Genomic DNA, 23,651 nt, shown 5'->3' with positions numbered 1-23,651 from the left:
AGCACTGTGCTTGATACATATTAAGTGCTTCATAAATACTTGTTGAATTGACCATTGTCTTTTAATAAACTAACTCAATTTAACAATAAAGAACCATGACTCTATTAACTTTCACGTACCATAATGTGTTTGTCTGCTTTTTTTTGTTTGTTTGTTTTATCCTTAACTTTGTGTCTCTTACTCAAGTTTCTGTCTTATGAAAGATCAAAATACTCAAAACAGCAAAAAATGAAATTAAAGAAAGATTCCCCTGGAATTGTTTTTTCCTAGCTTAACCAATTTCCATTATTTATCTCTTTGAATTGAATCAGAGCATCTTGAGTAATTAAAGCAATTTGATGCAAAATTCGTGAGACCCCTCATAATAACATCTCTTTCAAGGAAAAAAAAAACCTATAATTTTAGCTGTAGTTTTAAAAAAATAAAACATCAAAGTGAACTAAATTTCATTTTGGTGACACAACCAACAGATGGCCAAGAACCACTAATGAAATGGAATAATTCATCAATAGGCAAAAAACTGTGAAAATAGAGTATTGCCTTAAAACTCAAGTCCAAGCAATTTGTATACTTGCTGAAGGAAGTGTGAAATATGACAATGGTACAAAGTCAGGAGATTAACATGATTGGCACTGTGCTCTTAAAGCTGAAATAATTGTAGGTCTCACTTTCTTCTTTTGTTCTTTAGAGCCTCATTTGGAATTCAACAGGAAAGTTTTCTTCCATCCATGATCTGGGGACTGACCAAAACTTTTACTGTATTCCTCCTTCCCTACTGACATATTTCCAGTGTTATGTTTTGTTTTTGTATAGTATTAAGTGGTGAGAAACAAGGCTCCACAATGCAAAGCATTTGGCTGTTTGGAAACCCTGGGCACTGTTTTTGATTTATCCTTTTTATATATGACTTTAAAGTATGAAGGGGGGAAAAAGGAAATATTTAAGAAAATTCATTTGTGTAAGTCCTGAAAGAAATCTTGTATTGTGGCACAATGTGAGAATATTACAACTGAATTCTCTCCTATCTGCTTGCTGGTTTTCTAATTGCATTCTGTTTCCTGGCTATTCAGTGTTATATACATTCAGACATTTATTTGATATACTTTTCAGTCTGGGAAGATACTATGAAGTACCTTTGATGTCAATATAATTGTTTGTGTGATCTGCAGCATGGATGTCATCAAATTTTATTAAACTTAATATAGATAAAACTAAGACATTATTGATTAGTTCTGCAGCGCAAAGGCCCCAGGTTTCATCTATAGTGGTTTTCTTCTATGGTAGTTCTCTTTATCCTTTCGATAATACTCATGCCCTCAGAGCTATTGTGGATTCTGAGTTTTCTTTTGAAGCCCACATCAATCATATAATTAAGACATCTTAATACTACTACAGCAATCTAGCCATATTGAGAGGCATGCTCTCTTGGTCGGCTTCTGAAATTTTAATTCGTCTTCTTTCATGTGGGTCATAATTACTGCAATTCTTTGTTTATGGGTCTTTCACTTAATATTTTTAGTTGATCCAAATTTCACTACATAGACTTTTATTTGGTTTTAAGCTTTTCCACCTTATTAATAAGATTAATTGGATTCTAATAAAATAAGCCAATTCTTTCCTCTTGCTTTACTCATCTTTCTAGTCACTATGGGAAGTATCCCTCTGATGTTTTACCTATGAATTTAAGTGATACAAAGATCCAGGTGTAATGGGAATATTTCAGTTGTATATCCAGATGTTATCAAATTGCCAGGATGTTTGGTATCAGGCAGGAAAAATGCCTGGTCTCTTGAACATTTTTCCCCTCCTTCTTTGTGTTTAAGTATATTTTAAAAGTATTTTACTTCCTCCTCTTTTAACCTAGGAAATTTATATTTTTGTAAATTTTCATCCATTTTGATTAGATTGCCAGACTTGCTGCCATAGAGTTGGGCAAAATTATTGCTTTAAGTTTTTTTTTTTTTTCCACTGGTGGTTAATTTTCCCTTTCATTTTTGATGGTGGTGATTTATCTATTTTGTTCATTTTTTTCATAAAACTCTTTGTTTTGTTTATTAATTCAATAATTTTTTTTAGTCTCTATTTTACTAATCTCTCCTTTGAGTTTCAAAATTTCTAATTTGGTATTTGAGGATTTTTAATTTGTTCTTTTTCTAGCTTTTTTAGTTATATGTCTAATTCATTGATCTCCTTTTTCTCTATTTTATTTATGTAGCTATTTATTCCCTCTCCTTTGTGTATGTGTGTTTTGGTCTTGTTAAGTCATATTTCTTAACAAGACCAAAACATACATACATGCACTCAGTGCCTTCTGCATTTTGTCAATATTGCTGCTTCCTCTGAATCTGTTTTTTCTATTGGAGATCCTTGTCCTGGCACTGCCACCAGGTCATTGTATTTTTGTGTTTTATGGTACAAAGCTTTTGGATCTGAATGAAATACTTGCATATCTACTCCAATAAACATTTGTTAAATACTTATTATGTGTCAGGCATTGAGCTAAGTGATGGAGATACAATTAATAAAAAGAAAAACAATCTCTGTTCTCAAGGGGTCTTGAATTTAAAGGGGGAGACAAACAAAAAAAAAGTTGGAAAAATAAGGGTGGAGTGGGACAGTATTGGGGTGAAATGCCATAAGGGTATACTTTAAAGGCATCTTGTTCTCAGAACATATATGTACTTAAGAAGACACAAAGTTGCTGCCTGTGGAAAATAATAACTTTGTAGTCTTGAGAGAGTTTGATTTTTGTATGGGCTAGAATAAAAATCTAAATCTTAAACTTTCACAATAAAATGATAACTTTTCCCCATTCATTATCCAGTATCTAAATCTCATTTTCATCAACAATGGAGATTATTTAATTCACATTAATTTGTGAGAAAATTTAGTCAAGAAGTATGTATGACAACCTAATTCTTGTTATGACCTTTTGAGATCCTTGATGTTTAAAACAGACAATATAATGGACATATTATCTATACAATAATCTATATTCTCCAAGTTCTGTTCTTATATTAGTGAGAGATGAATAGGTAGAAAACACAAGAATCACAGAATTGAAAGGGATGAACTAGGCCATCGAGTTCAAGATATGGTTAAAAAAAAATTCTTCCCACATCATGCCTGTCAAATAGTCATTTGTTTTTATCAGTACCTTCCAATAAATGAGATCCATTAACTCTGGAGGCAACCCAATATGACTTCTAACTAGTTATAATTGTTAGCCAGCATTTGCTTCTTTATAACTTCCAGCCACTGGTCTGAGTTCTACAGTAGGTCAAATACTACAAATTGAATCTCATTTCCACATGATAGACCTCCAATTACTTTAGATGACTATTAAATGTTCAGACTGTTTTTTTCCTCCCCCCAACCATACTGAAAGGTAGATTATGCTAATCTTTCTCAATTCTAGAACTGCCCCTCAAATACCTTCATTAAATTATAATTTGTTCAAGACTACAAATTCATTATTTTCTGTAGGCAGCAACTTTTTGTTCTTAAGTACATATATATTCTGAGAACAAGATGCCTCTGAGGTATACCCTTATGTCACCTCATTCTAATACTGTCCCATTCTACCCTTATTTTCCCAACTTTTTTTTTTTTTTTTGTTTGTTGTCTCTCCCATTAGATTAAAGTCTCCTTGAGAACAAAGATTGTCTTTCTTTTTATTAATTGTTATTTTTGTTATTCAAGGACATTTTCAGAACAATCCCATCTGAATCCAGTACCTCTATTTATGATGGTGATTGCTAGGTTCTCTTTTTAATTGACAGAATCATATAAAATAACAACTACATCATTATGCAGGTTATTGATCTCTATATGGATTTATGTATTCTGCAGGCCAAATCATGTTCTTTAAAACTTTAAGAACATGTACACATACTTTAAGAACACAGAGGCTGAGATACTACTGCAAAATGGCTGGGAGTTCTGATGTCCAACACTATTCTTACAAAGAATTTCTGTGTTTTTATTTGAATTTGTCCTCTGTTTGTCATTAGGTAGATCTGATGGTCTGAAACTATATTTTCTACCATTTCAAATTTCCAAAAAAACAATGTAGTTTTCTGTTTGCAGTGAATGCATTAGATTTTGGTGACTAGCTGATTTATAAGTCATTTATTATTTTTCTTATACTTTAAAAAATTATTATTATAACTTTTTATTGACAGAACATATGCATGGGTAATTTTTTACAGCATTATCCCTTGCACTTACTTCTATTCTGATTTTTCCCTTTCCTCCCTCCACCTCCTCCCCTAGATGGCAGGCAGTGTTATAGATGTTAAATATGTTATAGTATATCCTAGATACAAAATATGTGTGCAGAACTGTACAGTTCTCTTGTTGCACAAGAAGAATTGTATTCAGAAGGTAAAAATAACCTGGGAAGAAATACAGAAAATGCAAACAGATCACACTCATTTCCCAGTGTTCCTTCTCTGAGTATAGATGATTCTGTCCCATCATTGATCAATTGGAAATGAATTAGATCTTCTCTTTGTCAAAGATAACCACTTCCATACAATATTGTTGTTGAAGTGTATAATGATCTTCTGGTTCTGCTCATGTCACTCAGCATCAGGCCATGTAAGTCTTTCAAAACCTCTCTGTATTCATCCTGCTGGTCAATTCTTACAGAACAATAATATTCCATAACATTCATATACCACAATTTACCCAACCATTCTCCAATTGATGGGCATCCATTCATTTTCCAGTTTCTAGCCACTTCAAAAAGGGGTGTCACAAACATTTTGGCACATACAGGTACCTTTTCCTTCTTTAGTATCCCTTTGGGATATAAGCCCAGTAGAAACACTACTGGATCAAAGGGTATGCATAGTTTGATAACTTTTTTGGCATAATTCCAGATTGCTCTCCAGAATGGTTGAATTCGTTCACAACTCCACCAACAATGCATCAATGTCCCAGTTTTCCCACATCGCCTCCAATGTTCATCATTATTTTCATCATATTATCCTGACATATGTGTAATGGTATCTCAGAATTGTCTGAATTTGCATTTTTCTGATCAATACTGATATGGAATACCTACTTTTCTTATACTTAGTGAGATTTCTTATTTCATAACAATTAAGGCATGGCTTATCTAAAATAGCCAGCAAACCTTATCCCCTCCCAAATAAAATGTAGATAATGTGCAGATTAGGTAGATAGACTGGTCGACTTGGGAAAGCTAGGAAGCCCTCAGTTTGAATGTAAATATAAACATGCTGTGTCCTTGGGCAGTTACTCAAGCCTTTTTAGCTTCAACTTTCTTTTCTTTTCTTTTTTTTTTTTTTTTTTTTTTTTTTTTTTTTCCCCTGAGGCTGGGGTTAAGTGACTTGCCCAGGGTCACACAGCTAGGAAGAGTTAAGTGTCTGATTCCAGATTTGAACTCCGGTCCTCCGGAATTCAAGGCTGGTGCTCTATCCACTGTGCCACTTAGCTGCCCCTAGCTTCAACTTTCTTAGATGTAAAATTGTAATAATAATATCTGTTGCACCTACTTGCCTATTCTTCTTGTGATTATGAAATGGAGGCAATGCAAATTATTTTGCAAACTTTAAAGGGTTATGCAAATGTTAAGTTCTTATGATTATAAAGATTATCTTTTTTCTTACAAGATAAAAGTAGTTTAAAAACTCTTTTGTTCTTGCTCATTTTCTCTCTTTTTCTTGCTACTCCTGTACCACAGGGATATTTATATCTATATCTGTCTGTTCTATCTCTTTCTCTTTCTCATTCTCTCTGTCTCTGTCTCTGTTTCTCTCTCTCTCTCTCTCTCTCTCTCTCTCTCTCTCTCTCTCTCTCTCAGTCTTTCTCTGTCTCTCTCTGTCTCTGTCTCTGTTTCTCTCTCTGTCTCTCTCTCTGTCTCTGTCTCTCTCTGTCTCTCTGTCTCTGTCTCTGTCTCTCTCTGTCTCTCTGTCTCTCTCTCTCTGTCTGTTTCTGTCTCTGTTTCTCTCTCTGTCTCTCTCTGTCTCTGTTTCTTCCCTTCTTCTCTCTCTTTCTCTTCCCACCCCACTCTCTCCCCCATCCTCCTCTCTCTCTATATATTACATCCCCCTCCCATTTAATCAGAAAAAAAGAACAAAAGATGGTGTGCATAGTTCTTGTATCTAGGATTAAAAAAAAAATTCTTAAAACCTGATTCTACTGGCACCAGTTGACAGATATGGACAAGAATTCCCAAGAATGAAGGTTTATGGATAGGTTTCAATCAGCATTTATTACAAAGAATGGTTATGCACATTAATGAGATTATAGATTCCTCCAAGTATTGAAATGCAATGGATTGAAGCTAATGGCAAAATAATGTCTTTGGTAACTCAAAGAGTGATACAATCTTATGAAATTAGTGCATAAGTTTTTTTGGTAGTGTCAATAAACTGGAAATCGAATGAATGCCTATTAGTTGGAAGTGGTTGAATAAGTTATGGTATATGAATGTAATATAATGTCATTGTTTCATAAGAAGTGATAATCAGTCTGATTTCAGAAAGGCCTAAAGAGACTCTTATGAACTGATGCTGAGTGAAATAAGCAGAATCAAGAAAAACTGTATACAGTAACAACAAGATAATATGATGATCAACTGTGATGGACTAGGCTATTTTCAATAATGAAGTGATTCAAGGTAATTCCAATAGACTTGGGATGGAAAGAGTCATCTGTACCCAGAAAGAGAACGATGGAGACTGACTGGATCAAAGAATAGTATTTTCACCCTTTGCTGTCATTGCTGTTGTTGTTTACTTTTTTTTTCTCATTTTTTTTTCCTTTTGATTTGATTTTTCTTGTGCAGCTTGATGAATATGAAAATATGTTTAGAAACTGTTCATGTTTAACCTATGTTGAATTGCCATCTTGGGGAGGGGAGAGGTGGGAAGGGAGGGAGAAAAATTTGGAACAATTTACAAACAATTTACAATTTACAAAGGCAAATGTTGAAAATTATCTTTGTATGTATTTGGAAAAATAAAATATTATAAAAGAAATTAGTGCATAGTCAGTGTTACCGGTGTTAGTTTTTCTAGTAATTGATTCATAGTTTTTAGTTATTTAGAAATGTCTACATGTTTAGTTGGGTTTATATAATGCATCCTTTAGGGGTTTATAATGATGGTTATCTACTAAAAAATTCCATTAGCATGAACAAATCCAGAAGAGTCATTCTGTTATTCTTAAATTATCTGGACAACTATAAGATAAATTACATCACAGTAACAATGTAGAAATAGTTCTGCAAGCTAAACTGTTAAAAAGTTGCCTGAAATTTGTATATTCTGCAAAATATCTAGTGTATTAGATAATTTAAAAAACTACTTACTAATAAATCAAATAACTCCAATAACTCTATCTATCCATCTTTCTATCTATCTATCTATCTATCTATCTATCTATCTATCTATCTATCTATCTATGTTTCCATGGAAACATTCATCAAGATCTTAGGCAATACTGAGTTACAAGCTTAGGATACTGTAACTAGTTTATTGTTGCAGAATAAAAAAGCAAATCAAACAAGATTTTTTGGGAGTATAATTTCATTTGACTACTGAATTTTATTCTTTAACTTACAAAATAGGATTATACTTATTATACACTTTGTATTTTTGAATTAAAAAAAAATTGGCATAGTAGATAAAGACCTAAACAGTGAATTAGGAGAACATTTGTTCTGATCTCATCCCTGATACTTAATAGCTATGTGGCTATGGGCAAGGCTATTTAATATCTTTAATCCTCAACTTTGCCATCTGTAAATGGGTGATAATAAGATCTGTAATCTTCACCTGATAAAATTATTGTGAAGATGAATTAGAAAATATTTGTAAAGGGCTTTGACAACTTTAAAGAATTATGTAAATATAAGTAATTAGTCATGTCATTAAAATTACACTTTCTTTAACTGGATTTCATATTTATTATAATGATGATAATAACAATAATATAAATACTTTCAAATCAGATGGAGATATCAGGATTGAGGGATGTAACATTCAGGTTTCTATTCCCATGAAATTTTTAGTTCAGCATTTTATAAATGAAATTAAATGAGATAACACATGTAAAGCATTTATAATATAAATATTAGCTATTTTTTGTACATAATAGAATTTCAACAAATGTTTGAGCTGATCAACATAAAACAGGTCTTGAAGTAGCAGGCAGGTTTATCCTGATGGTTTTAGCACCTCATTGAGACAATAATGCCTCCAGTAAAATAAATGTAAATGTAAATGTATAGTTTTTGTAATTTCCTCAAGAGATCATCTGGTCCCCTGTTTTCAAGGTTATTATTATCTTCATTTTACAGATCAGGTAATAAAGACTCAGAAAAATTAAGTGTCTTGTAAAAGATCTTTTAACTTGAGTCAGGAGGTCCTAGAATTTAGTCTCTTTTGCTTTAATGTTTTGTTTTTCCCACTATGCCATAGTATTTTCTCTTCTATGACTTTTGTTATAGTAATTAAAAAAATAGTATCTGGCAGTATAAGACTAAGTTTAGAATGAAAAGATTACACATTTAGACTTTGAGTCTAATCCCTCTCATTTTAAAGATGAGGAAACTGAGACCCAAAGTGACCGGAATTCAAACTCTGGTCTGCAGATTCCAAATCTTGTATTCTTTCCAATGGACCATACTCTCTGCCCCATAATGATTACTAACAGAGGGATGACCTAATATCTATTTTCATTTCAGGATTTTAAATTTTTTTCTTCTTTTTGGTCATGTAACTTTTATATTTGGACTGCTAGGTGGTAGTGGATAGAGTGCCAAGTCAGGAGGATTCATTTTCATGATTTCAATCTGCATTCAGACTCTAGCTTTGTGATCCTGAGCAAGTTATTTAACCTTTTTACCTCATTTTCTCAATTATAAAATGATCTAGAGAAGGACATTACTTCAGTATCTTTGTCAAGAAAACTCCATATGGGGACACAAAGAGTTGGACATGATTGAAAAACGATTCAAACTTCCAACTTTTATATTCATAAAATTAGTCAAATTTTAAGTAATAGTTTTGATGATACATGCACATACACAAACCTATGACAAATGGTAATAAAATTCAATCTGTTCATTTAGTGAACATTTGCCACAGTAAAGTGGAAAGAATATTGTCTCTAAAGTCAGAAGACTTAGATTCCATCAATTGGAGAATGACCACACAAATTGTGGGATATAAATGTAACTGAATATTGTTGTACAATAGAAAATGACAAATATGAGTAATTCAGAGACATATGAGAAGGCTTCTGAAAAACTGATCATTGTGCACTAAGAAATTCAAAGACATTCCCTTCCACCTCCACTCTTCTACTTAGCAAGTCTTCTCTTATAATTGATTTTTTTTTGCTTGTCCATATACTTTATTTTTAAAAATAGCTTTTTATTTACAAGATATATGCATGGGTAATTTTTCTGCATTGACAGTTGCAAAACCTTTTGTTCCAACTTTTCCCCTCCTTTCCCCACCCCCTGCCCCAGATGGCAGGTTGACCAATATGTTAAAGTATAAGTTAAATACAGTATACATATACCTGAAGGTCTCAGTTTTCAAGGTTATGATTAACAATCCTGTGAAGTTGCTATTGTGGACAAATGACTAGATAAAGTCTAAGATACCTGATTTTAAATTCTTCTTTAAGGCACTTGGTAGCCATGTTGACCCAGTGTGCATTTAGCCTCTCTTAGCTTTAGTTTCTTCATATAACATGCGGAAAATAATAGCATACCTTACATTTTTTGTTGTTGTGAGGATCAAAGTAGTTAATATATTTGTAAAGGGCTTTACAAAGCTTAGAATGCATAACTAGCACACTTGTGTTATGATTGTGATTATGATTTAACCATATTTTTTGAAGAATTTTGAATTTATTAAAGCAATAATACTGAGTAGGTAATTTGATGAGGATTATTATCTAGCATAAATATTTAGTATGCAACTACTCCCTCTGATAAATATACCTGCAATTTATCAAAAACATGGTTTTGAATTTCATCTCTTTAGATACATTCTGCACCCTACAGCATTCTGCTATTCACTATGAGTATGTTCCATCCATAATTTATATAATCAACTACTTGCTATGATTAGCAGAAATGGAAGAGATGATATTTTTTAAAAGTCATCTTTTGCTTTTGAGAAAGTAGTGGGCTCTGAAATAGGTGCCATGCCACCAAGGTAAAAGCTATATCTGTCTTGTAATGTGCTCTCCTGGCAGTTACAATTACTAGTCTGTCCTAGACCCACCAGAGTACCTTTGACCACTGTCCTTTGCAGTGTGAGCTCTACCCGGCTCGCCTCCTCTGAGGCCTTCTAAGGTCTCTGGCCACAATCTCTTGAATCTATAGCTTAATAACCGGTAGCGCACTCAAGAACAATCACGTGTAATCTTAAAAGCCTTTATTATACCTACTCACATAATGCCCTAACTGATGCCCTGACTTGTTGGTTCCCTGGTGAACACCTGGTCAGAAGACCCATGTGTTCACTACCAAAATCCTTACCTCTTTCGGCTACCCATCTTGGCTTGGCCACCCAGGCTAGGAGCCAGGGTGAACAGCAGGAGGTTAAAGAGGGCAGTTGCTGCCTGCAGTGGGCTTATATAGGGCCTGTGAGGTCACACACACAGCCAATCAGCGAGAGAGTCACCCATTACGAAGCTATCTCAATATGGCCAGGATCCCGCCCAAGGGCAGTCCTAATATCCACAGAAATTATTTCTGGGCCTCAATCCCGATGCACTGTGTCCGCCCATTTAAAGGGCCCTTACAATTCCCTTTCTCTTGTTTTGCGGGAACCGCACATCTCACCAAGCTAAACTTTTAGCACCAGCTCTAGTTCACTTGATCCATGAGATGACAGAGTGTTATGCCCAAGGAGGTACAAAGCAGCAAATCAGTAAACAGAAGTATGACAATGAGAACCAGGCTCAACAGTGGCCCAAATGTTCAACCCATTCATCAAAGTCATACTCGAGATAATAGGCCAAAGAGGTTGGATGCCAATGAGGTAGGATGTCAACACTGAGGTGGGAAGTCAACAAGGTAAAACATCACAATTCTAGTTAACAAATATTAGTAGGTAGGTTGTCACAATTCTAGTTACATTTATCACAGTTCTAGACCAATTCTAGTTTCTTACAATTTTCTGTTGCACTTTTCACACTCCTAGAACAATTCTAGCTTATCACAATTCTCAATTGCACTTGTCACAATCCTAGAGCAATTCTAGTTTATCACAATTCTCAATTGCACTTTTCACAATTCTAGAACAATTCTAGCTTATCACAATTCTCTATTGCACTTTTCACAATCCTAGAGCAATTCTAGTTTATCACAATTCTCAATTGCACTTTTCACAATTCTAGAACAATTCTAGTTTATCATAATTCTCAATTGCACTTTTCACAATTCTAGAACAATTCTAGTTTATCACAATTCTCAATTGCACTTTTTCACAATTCTAGAACAATTCTAGCTTATCACAATTCTCTATTGCACTTTTCACAATCCTAGAACAATTCTAGCTTATCACAATTCTCTATTGCACTTTTCACAATTCTAGAACAATTCTAGTTTCACAGGTGCACATAAGCAAAGTCATGTCCAGTAACATTGTCTCAATAACAATGGCAGGTGGGTGTGTTGGTTTTTCACCCACTAATTTAAAAGCATAGTCCTTCAATAGAAAGCATAGGGCAAAGCCTCTTCCCAGGCCACCATATGGCAAGTGGCCACGGGAGAAGCAAGCAGGCCCATTGTCCATGTACAGTCTTTATATTGCATATCACCCAAAACAGTCCATTTCAGCTGCAACACTGGAACTGTGTCTGCTGTCTCTGGTGTCACGGTCAGGAGGGGCATCGCTGCCATCAGCGTCTGAAGGGCTGCGGACATCTGGCTGGTCTCTCTGGACTGTTGTCTGGTCCTTCTCTTGGATCCCCAGGTTACAAATGTCTCTGGTGGGGATGAACTCTGCTGCTGGATCTGCACCTAGGAAGGAATGTCCCCGGGGCCCAACTTGGGCCTTTCCAAATGCCATCCAGGCCTTTCCACATCACAGTGGAAACAAAGTTGTTGTCAAAAAGATTAACAAGTCAGACAAAAGTCAGTCTGTCACTCAGCTGCACTTTCTGTGTATGCCCGAAGTGCATTGCTAAGGTAAAATGCAAAGAATTTAAAAATGTAAAACCAAAATAATTTAAAAGTGTAAAACCGAAATAGATTAAAAATATAAAACCAAAATAACTTTAAAATGTAAAATCAAAATACTTTGAAGATGTAAAATCAAAAATGTTTAAAAATGTAAAATCAAAATTTAAAAATTGTAAGCAATCACATATCCCAAAATTCCCTTCTCTTGTTTAGAAGAGATCTTGGGGATAGTCTGTGCAGTAATGACTTTACTAGAACACTCGGCTATATCCCTGAATTCTTTTGCCTAAAAATCAAAGTTTGAGTTTCTGATACCGAATTGTACTCCAGGAGTGTGAATCAATAAATCTGATATTACTTTTCCTCCTGGGTCAAAGATCACACACTGTCTATTTATTCTAGTGATTAAAACAGCAATTTTCCAACCCATTCTAGACATAGACACTGTTTTATAAGTACCCGTAGGGGGTTGGGAAATCAAGCTCACCTGTGGAAGTGGAAAATCCACGAGGTAAGAAAAGAGGAGTTCCAACTCTCCAAAGACGATCCTAGCAGTTTTAAAAGTATAAAACTCCACTCTCTCTAACTGCAAGGTCTTGTCCCTGTAAGGTTTCTTAGAAATTAACTCAACTGTATTTTTAAAACTTTTCTGATTATACTCAATACCCCACAATTCCTTTTTGCCTTGGGGCATAAAGCCTACTCCTGTCCTTTGAAATGAAGACACAGGAGTTTTGAATGGATTAATGGGCAGTGCTGATAGTATTATCGCCCTTCCTTTTCCTCCTCCCCCTTCTCCCTTGGCCCAAGAAGGTGAGGCAGAGGGAAGAAGAATTGGAAAATCCCCCAAAGGCTGATTCCAAATCAAACCTGAGCTTTGCACATAAAAAGAACTAAACTTCTTCTCAATGGAAGAGTAATGGATAAATTCCTTAAAACAACAATGCAGGAGGTAAACCAACAAAATGCTAAGAAGAATTTCTACAACTTTAGTCCATGTGGTTCGTTTATTTCCTTCCTTAGTTTCAGCCACTGGTTTGAACTCTTCCTGTTCTATCTGTATTAACCTAGCTTTTTCTTCTTTCTCTATCTCCATCTGTAGTTTAACCTGCAATTCCAGCAACTCTTGCTGTGGCATTTTATACTCTCTACTGTCATACAATCGCATTAGCTCTAGGTTGCTCCCTCTCCGAGCTATATTTACTGGGTGTGGGGATAGCCTTCTGGGAGCTTGACTACAAGCTTCCTGCTGTTCTTCAGTGGCGATCTTTGTTAAAAGATCTTCCATCTGGCTCTTTAACTTCTTGATATAAGCATTATGTTCAGCTGTGTCCTTGAGTCTGATCCCAGATTTACCTGGGTCCATATTGCTTCTCTGTCTTCCCTCTTAAGTGGCGTTTCTACCGGATCTTTCAGAATCTTAATTCTGAATATTAAATATTTTCAAAACCTGATAATTCCTGATGCGTCCACCACGTTGGGCGCCATTTGTAATGTGCTCTCCTGGCAGTTACAATTACTAGTCTGTCCTAGACCCACCAGAGTACCTTTGACCACTGTCCTTTGCAGTGTGAGCTCTACCCGGCTCGCCTCCTCTGAGGCCTTCTAAGGTCTCTGGCCACAATCTCTTGAATCTATAGCTTAATAACCGGTAGCGCACTCAAGAACAATCATGTGTAATCTTAAAAGCCTTTATTATACCTACTCACATAATGCCCTAACTGATGCCCTGACTTGTTGGTTCCCTGGTGAACACCTGGTCAGAAGACCCATGTGTTCACTACCAAAATCCTTACCTCTTTCGGCTACCCATCTTGGCTTGGCCACCCAGGCTAGGAGCCAGGGTGAACAGCAGGAGGTTAAAGAGGGCAGTTGCTGCCTGCAGTGGGCTTATATAGGGCCTGTGAGGTCACACACACAGCCAATCAGCGAGAGAGTCACCCATTACGAAGCTATCTCAATATGGCCAGGATCCCGCCCAAGGGCAGTCCTAATATCCACAGAAATTATTTCTGGGCCTCAATCCCGATGCACTGTGTCCGCCCATTTAAAGGGCCCTTACACTGTCTACCACTCATATGGCTAATATTAACTTGGCTTTCAAAAGTGAATGGATCCTTTATAGTCATCTTTATTATTATTATTATTTTCAAATGCAATGCTTTTTATTTTTGTCAACAAACTGTGTCATTTGCTATAGTCTGAAAACTCCTGTTGTTTGAGGTCTTTATCAGAGTTCTTACAAATCAGGTTAATTGGGGATCAACAGAGCTTTTCTGTCTTTAATGAGGCCTAGTAGCCCAAGGCAAGGCCCACCTCTTGATAAGGGACTTTCCTTTTCCTTATTCTGGATTCTTTGATCAGTTAAAAAAAAAAAAAAACATGGAAGAACAACCACCGGGAATGTCATTGTTTTTTAATTGCCTGATTACCAAATGTTGGAGATAAAAGATAGATGTTCTCAATTAATAACATTTACATAGATTAGCATCACTAACAAGCCTCATTAGTAGCTGCTGACTTTTGTTTAGACTGTGTCCCCTGTCATTTGCACTCTCCTATAGTACAAGGGAATGTACCTTCTTTACTACAAACTGGTTTTTCCCCAATCTATTTCCATTAATCAAACTATAAGGTGTTTTAATGCACAGCCAGATTTTTCATTAATTAAGAGTTAACTATTACTGAATATAGATTTATTGAAAGGTTAAATACATTAAATGAAATTCCAACAAATTTTGAACTCAAGCTTCATTGAATATGCTAAAATACTTTTTTCCTCTACTTAATTATACATGTTTATCAACCCTCTACCCTCATTTTTTGGTAATAGACAAAACTTATCAGTATGATCAATATTTCCTCAAATGAGAATAAACATAAACTAAAACTTCCATCTATATTTACTTCTCTATAGTAAAATACTCAAATCCTCATCTGAATCTATATTTGTATCCACATCCATATCTATCTATACATTTACACCTACATTTAAATCTACGTGTACATCTATATCTACTTATGTATCATTATCTACATTCTATATGCATATATCACATCTATATCTATTCATGCACATTTTGTGGAAAAACAAAAATAAAAATAAAAAAAACAAAAAACAAAATCCTGGAAAGTTAGCATCCTGAAAAGTTAGAAATCGTGGAAATGATAGGAATAGAGACAGGATCAGTGATTTTATAGGCATATGAAACTCATGTATGGGGAAAGATCCACTTCCTATGCAGGCACTTTGTCACCTTCTTTGACATTTAATAATCTCAGAGAGTTGAGAATACTGTTGAGTTTAAGTGACTCAATCACTCAGCGTTACATAATAAGTACATGTCAGAACTTAGATTTAAAGCCAGGTTTTCCTGGCTGGCTTTCTATTCACATTCCATGTGGTCTTTTTTTAACTGTGATAATATTTACATATTAGGAAATTCAAAACCATCAGAAAAGGATATATTTAATTCATATGAATATTCTTATATGTACAATTCAAACCAAAAAGCTTATCTTATATGTCTATCTATCATCTACCTAGCATTATAGAGACACTGGCTATATCAAGAAGATGGTGAAGATCCTTTTCAAAATAACTAAATAAGGATTTTACATTTACCAGTACTTAAGGAGAAATAAAACATTTTTATATCAATGTATTTGCTTTACTGATAGGTTTATTTCAGGGTGCAATTAAAAAGAGTGAAAGTGTAGTGACACACAAAGTTTCTAGCTATATGAGGTATCAAAACAAAATTTCTAATTAAAGTATGCTGATAGAAATTGATCCTATAATCAATCAATAATGGAGTAAAAACATTTTTGGGAATAGAGCTCCAACTACTAGGCAGAAATGGATACCAATTTTGAAGGACCTTTTATTTATCTGAAAAGTTTTTCTATTGACTTGTGTTGAATTCTGAAATAGATGTAGCTTCCATTTCTACAAGGATATTGACATAGCTCACCAAAATCATGCAATAACAATGGGCAAAAACTCATAATCCAATTGGTGATAAATTTACTTAGAAGTAGTGAAGCCAATATAGTCTTATCCACTTTAAAATAATGCATAGTTACTAGATAATTTCAAGAGCTACAATGCCATTTCTGAAATCCTATTGCTTACTCATGAATTTATTTTCTAGAGGATTATTTTATCTTGGATATTTTAAAGGCAGAATCAGTCACCTCAAATACATGGAAGCATATAATTCAATATAGGGACTATGTTTCTTTTGATAGGAACTTCAGTTGACCATAGGGTGATGTTAGGTTCTTACTAAGTACTAATGAGATAATGAGATATTGGGTTTTTACTAAGTGCTAAGTCGGTACTTAACAATTTTCTAGTTTTGACCTTTCCTGGTAGTTTGACTTGTGAATTCCTGGGGAACGGCTTGCCGTGCTTGGGAGGAGCAAGCTCATTGGTTGAAGTGGTTCTTCCCAGAAGCTCTTGCATTATCCCACGTCCATTCTCTAGGAGGCTAAAGAGGGCAGCACTCCAGAGATAGAGAGTCTCTGCTTTAGACCAGGCTTGACGCAGCTCTCCGCAGGAAGGGAAGTCATTTCTCTGGACGAGAGTTAATGGCAACTGTCTGGAGACAACGGTTCTCCACAGGTAGAAGAATCTGTCCGAGAGATTTGAGTTGACACAGCAGATCTCCTCCCAGAGAGCAATCAGCAGCTTCTGGAGACAACTGCACATTACAGGATGACTCCAATTTTATTATTCTCTAGCACATATTGCTTACTCTAAGGATAATTTCAACAAATGCCTTATAATTACATAGCAACTGTCATTGAATGGCTTGAACCACAATTTATCCCCATTAATTTTCACTCTTTTTCTATTTGATAGAAGAAGGTAAAATTTCATATAACCAGAGGGCCTTGGGAAGTTATTCTTCCTAAGTTGTTGGTAAGGAAATTGAGAAAAATGGAGGTAATTTACCCCAAAGTCTGAGGAAAATGCGAGAAATAAGACAAATGGGTCCAAGATAAAATTTGCCTGATGTGAATGAAGTTTTAAAAAAATATGTTAAATAAAATTGGAATTTAGGGGCTAGGAATTTCCAGCAAGAATAGGGGGTGATATTTCTGTAGCATACATTTCTATCTAAACCAATCTTGAACAAACCCAAGTCTTCCTTTGTTCAGTATAAGAGAACACAATTTCTCATTTACTCATAACAGATAAGGTACAAAAGAGGCTCATGCCTTCCAAAATGTGTTCTGGAATCCTGTCCAGCTATCTAGCAGTTTTTCTCTTTGTCCATCCATAGTCAGTCTATGATTACCTTTCTTTTATGTACAGAAAAACATCTAATTTCTTATTTTGGGAGAATGTGGTTAGTCAAACATTTTTAAAAAAATCTAGTTATCATCATGATGCATAATAATCACTCCCTCCCCCAAAGAACTCAAATACAATAAAATAACACTAAATTATACTTGATGATTTAAAAAAGACTATTTAAGATCTTGAAGTATCTCCAGGTCATCAACATGAATTTAGTTATCATTGCAGAGTTAAGTGTACCTAAATGCTGTTTAATAATGATATTTAGTTAATAGAAATTCAGATGAATTTTTATTCAATTTCAAAATCAACACATACATACATATCATCTAGCTATAACTGTGACTACTGTGATAACTGCTACATCTCCTCACAATCTTCTAGTCAAAAAATTGGTAAAGACAAGTGAAGAAAACAGGTATGCTGCAATAGTCCAAGAATGATGTCAAAGTATTTTAATGCACTGGTTAAGGGAAAAATAACAACAACAACAACAACAACAACAACAACAACAACAACAACAACAAAACAACAGTTGCTTCCTAGCATTATTCACATAATACTTCTACAACAAAGTTCCATCTTGGATTAGTAAAACTGAGTCAACATTGATAATATCATCATTTCTCTTGTTGAACTTACAGGGTATTATGTTGTTATTATTATTATTATCATCATTACCAAAGTAGACCCTTGCTTACAGGGAATAAACTCTTAACATGTGAAATAATTGCAAATGTAGTGCCTAGTTATTAGTAACTGCAATTGGCTCTAAGAATGGTTTTGTCTATTTTTGTACAATGTTGAGTAAATCAGAGAATTTAAATTACTTGGCTAATTTGATTAATGTATTGAGTCAAATAAGATCATTCATGCCTCAAAAGTATATTTGGTATTTTTAAGTTTGAATGTTCAAATCCACAATTTGCCACATCTCCACTTTGTTTTGATTACTTGTTTACAGGCTCAGAGATATGGCCATTGCTGTTTTTCAGAGTTAGTTTAGCAGGAAGGTATGATGGGGTTACCTCTTTAAACAATACACATTAAAGATAATAATAATGATAGAGCATTCATCAAAGTTCCACAGTAAATTTTAGTTTAAGTATCTGTGTTTATTATACAACAGTAAATGTTTTCATTGAAGGAATGGAAAATATATTTGTGGAGAAGAATCACTAGCATATGAACATTTATTCTGGTCAATTTTTACATTATGTGAATTCATAAATCATGTGCTTCTTTTTTTAAAAAAATCAAAGGCTTTTTATTTCCTAAGTGAAGTATAGAAACTTAATATAGATAAGCTTTTGCAATGTACTACCAACTTCTATATATAAAAGTTTCTCTCTCTCTTTTTTTTAAGTCTTGGTTTACTTATCTCAAGAAATAATTGACACAATATGATTCCAGTATATACAAAGAATTGAAGCAGTCTTTTAGAAAATCCTTGTAGGAGCATTTGACATTTTAGTTCAATTCAGGGGAAAAAATATTAAGTGACTTTACATGTAAGGCACTGGGGATGGAAAAATGATTAAAGATATTCTGTTGATTTTAATTACAGTATCCTAGACATATGTAAGTTAATATGCTATGTCTTGAGATGTATGCATCTATATGTACATGTATATCTATTTACAGGGACATGTAAGTATTTCATGCAATTATTTATTTATAGCTCCAAATTGTCATAGTTTATGGTGCATATTCAGAGATATTATTTCTTTTTGAATCCAGTATGAGATCAGATCTGTGACTGGAAGGAGCTCTTAAGCTACTAGCACTCACTTTTCATTTGTTTAGAATAATATAAAAATACACTTGAGTTTTAACCTTTCTTATAGTTTTCTAATGCTGCACTTAATTGGTATCTAAGCAATCCTTGGCATGGAGTTCATTTGAGATTCTTAACATTTAATTTTTCTATATTAGTAAATCATTGGACATGATCTTCCTTCCTCTCTATCAGAAAATATATTGTTACTTACATGTTTCTACTCTATAAGTTTGCCTAGCAGCCCCAGATAGAGATTGAAATGAAATATAAAACTACAACAACAACAGCAACACATGACTTTGGGAAGCTAAAATACAACTACCACATACATATTGTTCATACGATAGCATGAATAAACATTATTCATAGTAAAAATTGGGGTTTAGAATGTGTATTTTTCAGGAAAGATATATAATTTGCTCCATTTTCAGTGATTTCTTTGGAGCAAAATAAAATAAAATTTGTAGAGTGCCTTTCAGTTTTCCAGAATAATGTTTAATACGGTTTTATTTCCATTTCTTTTGCTCAATTGAGTAACTCCAAAAAGTAAATGCCCACAGGAAATTATGACTTTCAACATAAACAGTCCACCACTGTTTTGGATCTATATTGAACTAGGGCAGCTTAGTAGATAAGGTCACTTCAGTTCACTTATAGGACCTCTGTCTGAACCAACTTCAGGTTATAACCTAATTGGCTTTTTCATCTTAGCTCAGTGTCTCCAGGTCAGAATATAGATCACTGCTAAAGCTTTAGGGAAGCTTCTAGCACAGATGCATGGGTTAGAAGATAGACAAGTCTAGTTTCTAGATTTGCTTTTACTGACCCCTATTCTTCACATGCACAAATATTCTCTCCCTGCCAAGGGAAAGAAAACACATTCTTTTGCAATCAATGTGCTTATTTTTTCCTTATGTGTCAGGGCACAAGGATAAAAATGAAGAATTTAAAAATGAATTCAATCAATATTATCACTTTGGTTGAAGTGTATATTAGAATTATAGTTACATGAGGTGAATTCACCCTCCCCTTCTCCAAATGAAATAGATGTTACAAGATCTTTGCATTATATAAACATGAGTACACTTTATTATCCCCATCAGGTGATGCATAATTTCCCCCTTTTCTTCCATTTACAATTAAGCAGCTAGAGAAATTGAGGCATAGAACATCTGTGTTCTTTGCACTGTGGAATGAGATGTTATAAAAACTGGAAAAAGAACTCTGAATTACCTAATAATTTACTCATCTAAACTTTTGGATGTCTATTTTGTGGAAAATATTCAAATTGCTATGATGATGACAAAGGCAATTTGGGGAACTCAGTGCTTTGATAACCTGACATAACAATATTTTAAGATTAATGGATGGCTAGCTGTAGTCTTGAAAAGCCCTTAACTTTATAACCAGTATCTGATGCTAGGGATGATCTTAAAAAAAATAGCTCTGTTGAAAAATGTGAAAGAAGAGGCTAAATTGGCAGGATTTATTGTAGCAAAGTCCTAGATGTCAATTAGACTTTAATGTCATTTAAAAATTCTAACAATTGCTGACAGTGGGAAAATATGGGATAGTGTTGAGAGTTTAGAGTAACAACATCAGTTTTCAAGCTCTGGTTTCATTATTACTAGTAACCTTTGCTAGTCTATTTCTTTATCTGTAAAATATATATGATAACAACAACAGCAATAACCACCATAACAACTGTAACAACAGTAACAATAACCACAAACATGACATGTTTAGATGGACTTTCAAGATTTTTAAAGCAGTTTCCTTATAATAATCTTAGAAGATAAGTTGGATATGCTTTATTATTCTCATTTTACAAAGAAATATGAGGATTAAATGAAATTATTTGCTTCATAAAGTTTCTAAGAGAATATAAGCTTCAGAGTGTTGTTATTATGGTCAAAATGTATTAATTCATTATAGGCTTTATTGGAAAGATGATCAACTGGACTGTCAAGTAGTCATGAATTTCTAATCCTAATCCTAGTGTTTTCTGCTATAACAGTAGTTAACATCACTAAGTCAAAACACAGTTATCTCTCAATGTGTCATTTTGACAATGTTTAAAGATTAAATTAACATTGTTCCTATTGACCATTAATGTATCTACATGTCAAAGTCTGTACTAGAAAGTAAAGGAGAAGAAAATAAATATATGGTATAGTCCCTCTCATCAAGGAGTTTTTAATCTTGTTGGGGAGACGAGTTATGCACATGAAAAAAAAAAAAACTATCTTCATATAATTGTGTCCAAATGTATGCAAAATATCTGCCTTAGTACATATTATATGTACTCAGGAAGTATGAACAAGAGGATTGAAAATTACTATGGAATTTCAAAATGTGTATTTATACAAATATTCTTCAGATTGAAAATTCACAAGTAACATTCTGTTGACATCTAATATTTGGTATGAATGTTTCATTACTGCCCTTTATTGAGTAGAATGTTGTGACTTCAAATATTCATGACTATCTCCCTCTACTGGTTGCAGTTCAGAGGCTAAAAACCAGAGACAACTTGAAGTCAAGTGATCCTTCATCCCTAAAGGTGGTGGATCTCTGTACAGCTGCACATGCCCGATCATTAATGTCTATGATGTCTGTTAATAATTGTGACACACACTTGAATTTATCAGTTTTGATAAGTGAATTCAATTGATGACATCAGCTTCATAAAGGTTGAAAGACTTCCCTCAGGCAGTAAAGCTAGAGACTGGGAAGTCCCTTGAAGTATGGAATTCCTTAAAACCCTCACATTCACCCATAAGTTTTAGATCTTTTGAGAATCGTGGTTGATTTTATGTTCATTTTTCAATAAAATATTATATGAAATATTACATTTGCATATTTTTTCTATTTTCACACATATGTAGAAAAATAGATGAGCTCAGAATGTTTAAGGAAGTATTCCCACAAAATACAAAGGTTTAATTTCATCAGGGAATTTCTAATTAATGATGTTTGAGTGGTTTTTAAATTCCCCAACCATATTCCCATCATCCTTACTTGCCACATGGGGAAGATTTATGCCTTAGGGCATCTTTCAGATGAATACTAGTTGCCACATTTATGCTTTACAGAACTACACCAGTAACACAATTATAGCAGAAAGGAAATCTCTCATTCCCATGGCACATACTCAAACATCATTCCATTATCCAGTCAATGATTCTTTGTTTCATTTGTCTTAAAGTATGCAGAGAGAGAAATAAGAATGATGATCCAATTGGCTAATAACGTATTTAAAATTATGTTTTCAATGAATATGTTCATTCCATAATGAAAATGAAAAATAAAATTATGGCATGGTATATTTTCCTCCCCAGTCATCAGAACAGAAAAGGAAAGAGGAGGTTGGACTATTTTAAACCAATATTGGCAGTAAAATAATTCTTCAAAAGTCAACTTCTCACCTGAATGAGGTGAACACAGTTTATTTCAGTGTCTTTTCATGCAGTAAAAAAGGAAATTTGCAAAATGGCTTCCTGGCTTCCTAAAAGAGTTAATTCATTGCAACAAGGTGAATAGTTCATCCAGATGCATAGATACATTTACTCACCATATGATAAGATTTCTATTTTTACTGCCAAGGATCTATCTGGTTACATAAGTACACAAAGGAACTTATGTTAAGTTGTATCGAGATAGTACAAATGAGATTGTAATGAAGGTGTAAGAATTTATATAATAACCAAGAAACTAGCATGTATTTCTTAGAATAATCTGTACCTCTAGTCTTATTTTGTGATGCCTTGTATATCTCTTTAATTATTTCATGGTGAACTGAGAAATTCATGTACACATACATAAGGATTATCAACCAAAATTAATTTGAATTTATATCAAACATGTTTATAGCAATTTTAGGAGGAAAGGTATGCTGTGATACAAAACCAATATAGATAAGTACTACTTCTCAAATTTTGGGAAGTGATAATTTAAACTGGTAAAAAAAATTCGTAATGGAGAGAATATCATTGCCTCATTAGGGAGTTGTTTCACTATTGCTGTAACTTTAATCTAAAAGTGTAGAGTTATGAATTCTGCATTGGAAATGATGAAATTATGACAGAAATGGAGAAAATTACTATTTATATAGTCCATGTAATAAGTACAGAAAAACCAAATATATCAGAATAGAAGACTATTGATTTACCAGTAATATAGTCTAGTGGGAAAGGGAAAAAAATTCAAATTCATTCCTCTTTATTATTATGATTGTTTACCACTTGCTTGATTCCTCTATAGATGTATTTGCAATTGAGTTCTTTGCAACTTTTCCACTAAATTCATTAGAATATATTAAAAATCAAGTTAATTCCATGATATTTTAAATCAAAGAGAAACATTTAGAACTATAGAGT

The sequence above is a fragment of the Sminthopsis crassicaudata genome, chromosome 2 (genome assembly GCF_048593235.1).
Source record: "Sminthopsis crassicaudata isolate SCR6 chromosome 2, ASM4859323v1, whole genome shotgun sequence".
In the NCBI taxonomy this organism is placed as follows: Eukaryota; Metazoa; Chordata; class Mammalia; order Dasyuromorphia; family Dasyuridae; genus Sminthopsis; species Sminthopsis crassicaudata.
This window is presented reverse-complemented; position numbering follows the sequence as displayed.